Genomic DNA, 9,138 nt, shown 5'->3' with positions numbered 1-9,138 from the left:
CACTAGAGACTAACAAAACAATACAAAGAATCAATGAATCAAAGGACTAGTTCTTTGAAAAATTAAATAAATTGACAAACCCTTAGCCACCCTTATCAAAAAAGGAAATAAAAGATTCAAATCCATACAATTAGGAATGAAAAGGGCAAAATCACAACAAACCCTGCAGAAATCAAGAAAATCCTCTGTATCTACTTTGAAAATGTGTATTCTAACAAGATGGAAGGTACAGAAGAATTAGATTCCTAGATACATATGAATTATCAAAGCTGAATCAATATGACATAAAACTTCTCTAAATTTCTTGTAGAATTCAGCAGTGAATCCAGGGCCTGAGCTTTTCTTTATTGATAGGTTTTTAATTACGTATTTGATTTCATTGATTGGTATGGGGTTATTTAGGAGTTTTATGTCTTATTGATTCAGCTTTGATAATTCATATGTATCCAGGGTCTTCTCTTGTGGCACTGTCATTCCAGGCTGAATTCTTTCAGATTGCAGATGGCTGTGACATACAGACTCCACACTACCCAGAGGGAGGAGAAACACTTCCATGTGTCTTCAAGAGGGAGAAAACTTTCCCCAGGGCCCCAGCATACTTCCTACATTGCTCATAGCTAGACTTGATGGGAAGGCTTTTCCTAAATCACTAGCAAGGGAAGAGGCTTTCCATGTTCGTTTCTGAGAAGAAAGGGTTGTATCTGGAGTAGCTTTCCTGATCAAACAAAGGAGGTTCAATCTGTTGAGGAGTCAGGGAAGGTGTCTGTTACAGAAAACTTCCTTCCACTTCCAGGTAAAATCTCACACTCTGTAAGAAGACATCAAAGGCTCTCATGATCACGGTCCCACTACTCCTCCAGCCTCATCTTTGTCAACAGCATCTAACTGCATTCTCCAACCATTTCAAACTATCACAGTGACCTCCAGCGTCTGTCTCTAATGCTTGATTGCCTTTGCCCATCCTGGCCCTGGCCCTTAGTACCTTGTTTGCTCAGATAGCACTTGTTTTTTCCTCAAGCACATGGCCTCTTCTCTTGCCTCCAGGTTGAACTAGAAGCTACCCCTTTGCAGGAAGCTCACTTGACATTCAGGAGAAGGCTACCTGTTCAAATCCCAGCTCTGATGCTCAATAGCTGGGTGACCGCCAACAAGATATTTAAACTCTGAGAAATCTGATTAATTCTTCCCTAATATAGTAAAAAAAAACCAAGTCTAATAGTGCCTTTCCTGTTGGATTGTGAAAATTATGAAGCATAGAAAGTGCTTACCACAATATACAGTGCATCAAATGTGCTCAGTAAATACTGATTCTTATTATTTGGTGTGGTTGACTGCATTCTTGTGAAGAGGCATGTGTTGACGCTCACTCAAAGCAGCCTGCTTCCAGAATGTGATTTCAAGTGGCCCTGACACTTCACCAACCAGTATTTGTTTGTGAAATATAGGTCCCTGTAGATGTTTTTTGTTTGTTAGTTTGTGTGGGGTTTTGTTGCTGTCTTTGTTCTTTTTTGGTGTTGGAGTTCATGCTCCAGACCTGGTGTATAAAAAGCAAGTCTGGGGCTGTGGTCTTTCATGTAGCCAGAGAGATTGGTGTGTTCTTCAGACTTTTCTGAAGCCCCCTTTACCACCACATCTGAATGCTGTTTATATCCAAGGTTGTCTTAAAAAGCAACTAAAGGCACCAGCCCACAATTTTGTTGTGCTTTCTCCTGGACCCACCCTGAACAGTCATCTCTTGGATGAGATCAGAGGAGGCTCTGCTCCTGCCCCTCTCAACTTTGTTTTTTTTTTTTTTTTAATTTTATTTAAGGAGGAAAAAAAAAGCAGAGAAAGGGTACAAGTTATACAGATTTACAGAAAAAAATAAACAGTAGGAAATCACTGGTTAATAGACTACACATTGTCATCCTAGAAACAATTGTTCAGGTCACAAAATTAAAGCCTGTAAAGTGGACACTCCAACAGCGAGACTGCAAACAGTTCTGTTCAATGATCCAACAAAACCCAGTGATATCATTATCTATCTTATACACTTAAATATACATGCAGTTATATTGTCTAGAGCACCCTCCTTTCCTCTCTCCTGTACAATGACAATTACACATTTTGGGTTTTGTTGCTCCCACAGTTCTTATTACTTTTTTGGAAGGGAGTAGAACCAAATGTGACATAACAGAACAGAGTCAATCAAATCAAAAGGGTGGACATAATAGATAATGTAAAAGTATAATACAAGGTGATCAACAATGGTTACCATAATGCCTCCCGCTATCTCTGATAGAATTGCCTATATCATCAGTTATAATAAAATTGAACAAAACAGTAAAGAACAAAACCGACAAAACCAAAACATTGGAGACATTATAGGTCTTCAAAAGTAGATAATAGTCAATGAGAATGGGCGTCATAATGAATCTCACTATCTTCACAGCTGTTGCCTAAACTTTCGAACCTGGTACTATCAAGCAAAACAGAATAGGATGACATCAGTCAAAAACAAGATGGTGAGAGTAATATAGGGCTTTAAATCAAGAAAATGGAAAGTCAAAGTGGGTTACTATAATATATCCTGCTATTTTTTATTTATTTTTCCCTTAATTAAAAGGATAAAAATAAAAAAGTAAATAATGAAGTGGAGATTGAGATAAAAGAGGGCATAACAGCAAAACAGCGCAGATCAAGACATAACCATTTAAGCAGAATAGTGTTTCACCACAAGATAATCCTGACATAAAAGTAGTTACCGTATTGTCTCTTTCCTTGAAATCTTTGAGTATAACTTCATATACTGTAGCATCAAATATATCAAAACAATGTAAAACCATTTAAGAGAATGACAGCATTACAGGGTATTTAGAATCAACTAACAAAGTGAACAATGGTTTCTGTATAATCTCCTTGTCTTTAAAAGTTTTTGCTTATACTATCATACATAATAAAATCCAATAAGATGCAACCTGTTTAGACCAATGGAGACAGAAGAACAAAAGCTTGATGAGACTTCAAAACAAGATGATACTAAATCAATATTACCTATTAAGATGTCATTTTCTCCAAAATAGCTGTTCCTATCATCCAATCTTCTCTGCCTCATTTCTGTTGAGCTCTTTTTCTGTCATTAGTTGTCAGTTTGTCTTCTTCATTTTGTTTTCTACTCCATTCATTGTGGCCTCTCTGCCACTATTTCTGGATTCTTTGTATTTTTCTTTTTTAGAATATCCTGCAGTATTCTCTGTAGAGTTGAATTGGTGGTTGCATATTCCCCTAGTTCCTCTTTATCCTGGAAGCACCTTGTTTTTCCATCAATTTCCAGGGATAGTTGTGCAGGATATATCAATCTTGGCTGGAGATTATTATCTTTCAACGCTTGAATTGTTCCCCCCCACGCTCTTCGTGATTTGATGGTTTGTGCAGAGAAATCTGCTGTAATTCTGATGGGTGTTCCCTTGTAAGTGGTCTGTTTCTTGTCTCTGACAGCTTTTAATATTCTGTTCTTGTATTGAATTTCTGGAATTTTTATTATTATATGCCTGGGTGTTGCTCTGTTTGGGTTGTAGGTGGCTGGGGTCCTGTATGCTTCACACAACTGAGTATCTTTACCTTTTGCTAAATTAGGAAAATTCTCCTGGATTATTTCTGTGAGTAGCTTTTGTAGTTCATTTGTTTGTGTCCCTACTTCTTCTTTTATGTTCTTAACTCTTAAGTTATGGATCCTCTTATCATCTTCTAGTCTTTGTATTATTGCTGTTTGTTTCTTTGTTACTTTTAAGAAGTTTTTCATTTCATGCTCCCATATTACAAATCTACTATCCAGTTCAGATAGTCTGTCCTCCAGTTTCTTTCAAGCTGTTATGCCAGTTTTCGATAGAGTTTTTAGTTTCCTGGTAGTCTCTTTGAACCTGCTTCATGTATTCTATGCTTTCTCTATTTTCTCCATCAAACAATTCTCCCCTCTTTTTCTGTTCTTCCATTCCACCATCTGTTTTTTCTTGGGTAATGCTTAGCATTTCTCTAACTATTCTGCTTATTTCTAGCTTCAGGTCATTAATAACTTCATTCCTGAACTCATCTATGAGGCTCTCTACATGGCGCTTTATGTCTATTGGTACAGTGTCCGCTATTGCCTGTTTCTCAGGATTGGGGGCCGAAGGGCCTTTCTTGTTGCTCCCTCTTCCCATATTCTTTTTGCTTATATATGCAAGCGTATATAGGAGCCCAGCTTCCCTCCCTGTCAGCCACAGCCTGATCAAATTGTGCCGACGAGGTGTTCCCGCCCACCGCAGCACACCAGGAAGTTGCAGACCAGGCAGCCTACATGGGGCCCGCCCCTCCAGGCCTCAGGCTCTGGCATCTGGGTTGGGCTAGCCTACTGGGTCTCAGCCAGCAGCGTCACGTAGGCAAGGCACTTCTCACCAATCCCACTTGAGAGGGGAATACATGGCTGAAGTCGCTGCAGTGCCCTGCTCCTGCAAGTCTGCCCAGTCCCAGAATGTCCTCCACTGGAGTCTCCTAAACTGTGAAAGAGTGTCAGTTTCTGTCACTCACCTCACCGCAAGTCAATGCACAGCTCCCCGCCCATCCTGTTTTCAACTCTGTTCGCCGATTCCCGTTCTCAGAGCTTCCGCATGTCTCTCTCCCTGCTGAGCCGATGTAGACGCATCCGCCACGTGGCGGGAAACCCAAATCATGGCTTCCAATGGCACAGGCTCCAGCTTCCACACTGAGGCTTTTCTGTTCCTGTTATAGCACCAGGATTGCATTCCAAGTTGGTTTCTCTCAGCCCAGTTCGTTCTTGAGTCAGCAGGGCATATCTCCACTTGCTTATGATTCGTCACTCTGCACCATTCCTGAATTCTAAGCTGAGTCTTCCAGAGAACCTCCATAGCCATTCCTGAATTCTAAGCTGAGTCTTTCAGAGAGCCTCCGTAGCTGCTGCTATCTGTCTGCCATGTTCTCCCGGAAGTCCCATCTCTGAACTTTGAAGGATTTCAAGTTAGGAGGATCTCTGGGGAGGTCTCCATGGAGCATGGCAGATTGTTTCACCAAAACCCCTTAGTGTTAGAGAAAAAACTCCAAGAAGTAAGTGATCACTTGAGGTTCAATCAGCTACTGATTGCCCGAGACATAATAAGAAATATGTTATTTGATCTCTGTCCCAATTCTTAGCACAGAGCTTCAAAAGTCCTTATAGTTTTTGAAGTGATAGGATAGTGTTATACTATTGGTCTTAGTCCCTGGTTGCTGACACAAGAATTTTTTTAAGACTCTTGGAATCTTAAGTTATAGATCCTCTTGTCATTTTCTAGCCTTTGTATTGTTACTGCCTGTTTACTTGTTATTTTTAAGAAATTTTTCCTTTCATTAGCCCACATTGCAAATCTGTCTTCCAGTCTGTATAATCTATCCTTAGTTTCTTTCAAGCAGTATTGCCAGCTTTCAATGGAGTTTTTTATTTTCTGGTAATCTCTTTAAACCTGCTTCATGTATTTTATGTTTTCTTTATATTCTTCATCAAACATTTCTATCCTTTTTTTGTGCTCCTCCATTCTTCAGTCTGTGTCTTCTTGAGAGGTGCTTAGCATTTCTTTTATTAATGTACTTATATCTTGCTTTACTTGGTTAAATATTTCAATTTTGAACTCGTCTATGAGGTCCAAAAATATCTCTTTATGTCCACTGATGCCATGTCTGATATTGCATGTTTGCTGTCCTCAATCTCTTTTGTATTTACCTCTCCTGGATCAATGTTTTCTGGGTTGGGGGCTGGGGACTTTTTCTTGTTGCTTCTTTTTCTTATGTTCTTGGTTTCTTCCATACAGACATACAGAGGAGGTCTCAGTCCCTTTCCTTGTTGGTTATGGTTCTTCTGTCTTTCTGTATGTTAATGAAGTAACTTGGGAGGAGAAGGGAGACACTAGACAGCTTCAAAATGGGATCTGAGCCAGGTGCTGTATCACATGTCTTTAATCTAAGCACTCAGGAGAATGAGGCAGGAGGATTCCCAGTGAATTTGAGGCCAGACTGGGCCACATAGTTCAAGGCCAGCCTGCACTATATAGCAAGACCTTGTCTCAAAAACAAACAAACAAACAAACAAACAAACCACATGGTTGGAAGGATGGAACTTTCAGGCATTCTCCCTAAACTCTAGGAAGGATCTGGAGATTGAGTTGAATCACCAACAGCCACAAACCTAGTCAATTATACCTACATAATGAAACCTCCACCACAACCCTAAGTAATCAGAACAGACCCCCGCTCGGATTCAGGGAACCTCTGGGTTGGTGAACACAACCATGTGCCAGGAGGGTAAGTCCCCAGAAAAAGTGTGGAAGCTCTACACTAACTCTACTTACCTGTCCACTGAATTTGATGCATTTGAAAGTTTCTGAGTTGGATCTACTATCACAAACTAGTAATGATAAACAGTGTTTTCCTGAGTTCTGTGTGCCGTTTATAACAAGTTACTGAACCTAAGGAGGAGATTGTGGGAACCCCCCTATTTAGAGTGGATCACTCAGAAGGACTTGTGATGGGCATGTATATAAATGGAGAACCTCTTATGAGGTGGTATCAGAAATGAGTTAATTGTAGAAGACCTAATAGTGTCTTCAGAGAACTAGAGAATTGCTTGGTGTGTAAAGCAATGCCACGAATTGGTGTCAGAATTGTTAAATATAAAATAAGTTTTTCACCTATTTCTACAGAAAGTGAGGTTCTACTTGATTCTGAACACTGGAGAACCTCGTCTTCAACCGTGTTTATGTAGGTGTGTTCTGTGGTTGGGGTCAACTCTAAAGTTTTGAAAGCATCTGCCTGAATTTCCATTATAGGTTGAAAAGTCTCATTTTTAAATTCAGATTATATTTTAGGATTAGAGCTTTAGTGTGCTCTCAAGTATTTGGCTAATTCCAGAAAGAAAGAAAGAACGAACGAACCAAAAAAGAATGGGAAGCAACCTCTGTATCTCTCCCTAATGCACAAATTTGGGCAGTTATAAGCAGATAGACTTACTAATAGAAGAGGAGGAATGAGTAGGGAAGGTGCTTTTGTAAGTGTAAACTCATTAACAAAGTTGTTTTACATGGGCTGCCCACAGAAAATATAATTACAGTATAACAGTAAGTTGATTTCTCTTTAAATATTATTATAGCAAGTATTTAGTACATTTTTGTTTACAAAAAAATCTCTCATACATTGATAATACCTAACATCCAACAATTATTTAGCATGTACTGTTTTAGTGCTTACACTCATTTGCTCATTTAATCATTACAGAACTCCAGTGTCCCCTTATGCTGCAATTTAAAACTAGTTCCTCACCTGCCAGCTTTGTTCTCCTCCACAGCATTTGTCACTCTTTGACAAATTGTATGTTTACCTCATTATTGTCTGTCCCACCACTGCCATGGTTGGATTTCATTTCATACCTGGCACCTAGAATTATGCCAGCTGTGTCATGGAATAAATGGTCAGCCTGTGGTGAAGGTGATGAATGCATGATTGGAGGTACTGTTACCTGTCCTGTACAGGTGAGAAAAGTGAGGTCCAAGTGGTTAAGTAACTTGCTCTGTCCTAGGTAGGAAGTGGCAGAACTGGGGTACACATCCATGACAATAGAGTATAAGCTCAGGGGACCACAGATCAAGGGCAGGGCTGAGTCTGTATGGTAGGCTTAGACCGAGGTATTCAGTTCACAGGAAAAGAGAAAGCTCTGAGTGGAGAGTGGTAGGCACTGAGATTAACATGTCAGGTGTTTGTTTTTTTCTTTGTTCAAGTTGTGCTTTTGTGGATTCTAAAAGTATTGATATCAACCAGCCCTGAATACAATGACAATGGCATAGAAACCAAACAGATATTTCCTAACCACTTTTGTGTGCAAAGCACTCAGCTAGGTGTTAAGATAAGTATGGCTAACTATTAAAAAGAGACACTTGGCACTGGAGAAGCTTACCATCCAATTGCAGAAAACATTAACACATGAGAAAATTCAATAGCCAAATCAGTGGTATAAAAGGTACTGAAAAATGGTACAAGTGAAGGCCAAACGAGGAAAGCAGCTCTTCATCTTCCAGGAAGGAGCAGCCACTGGGGTTGGGCGGACTGGGAGGCTTCATGGAGAGACCCACAGGGTTTCCCCAGGCCTGGCACAGCTGGAAGGGATGGACAGCCAGGGAGGGTGAGAACGCAGGGGAGGGGGAGGCCAAGCGCTGCATGCAGGGCAGGAGTGTGGGGAGTAGGCAGAGGTGGCTGCTGCCAAACAGCACCTGGCCTGGGGGCAGTGGAGGGTGGGCTAGGAAGAGAGAAGGGTCAGCTAGTAAAGGGCTCTGAAAGCCAGGATGATGAAGGTGATCTGTAGGGAATGGCCAGATGCCCATCTTGACCTGGGAGCTCAGAGACAGGGAAAAATATAGAAGGGAAGTAAAAATGGGAACGGAGCCAGAGAAATCATGAAGGACCCCGCGAAGGCTGAAGAACCTAAAGCAGGCGATCTTCACAGCCCGCCTGACTTCACAGTCCACCTCTGCCACTTCTGTGCCACACGAGAGGTCAAGCCATTCACCTTTCTGGTGCTTTCTCACCTGTAAAATGAGAGAGAACAAAACTGACCCATGGGATGGCCGTGAAGCTAATGAGCTAATATGATAACATATGTAAATACCCAGCATAGCACTCAGGACCCGGTGGCTCTCAAAAGCCATGGAAGAGGCTCGCTGGGAAGGCTGGGTTCTCAGCCCCAAGGTCCAGGGGACAGTGCCCACCCATGGTGCCCACTCACATAGAGGCTAAATCAAACTCCAGCAGAGCAGGACAGGAAGCTGGAAAGATAACACAAGGCAGCAGCAGGAATTCCTGTTATGAAGATAGTATTGGTTCAGCAGGAAACGGGGGGACCAGGGAAACAGATGGCTGAGGAATAAATGTTGTGGAATAATGGAGGAAAATATTGCCCTCCAGGCTCAGGATACAAAGCTAATTGCATTACTGCAATTTTCTTCCCCCTGTTCTCCCCTCCCTTCTTTTTACCCTCCCCTCTCCCACTTCCTTTTCTTCTTTTGGTTTCTTGTTCTGTTTGCTTGCCTGCATCTGAAGGCAATTTCGGAATTTCAGCAAAATACATGTTAGTACCTGTTTCTG

This window comes from Cavia porcellus, unplaced genomic scaffold, assembly GCF_034190915.1.
Source record: "Cavia porcellus strain 051 isolate PalLab524CR breed Dunkin Hartley unplaced genomic scaffold, mCavPor4.1 scaffold_1, whole genome shotgun sequence".
Taxonomy (NCBI): Eukaryota; Metazoa; Chordata; class Mammalia; order Rodentia; family Caviidae; genus Cavia; species Cavia porcellus.
Note: the sequence above shows the minus strand (reverse complement) of the source record.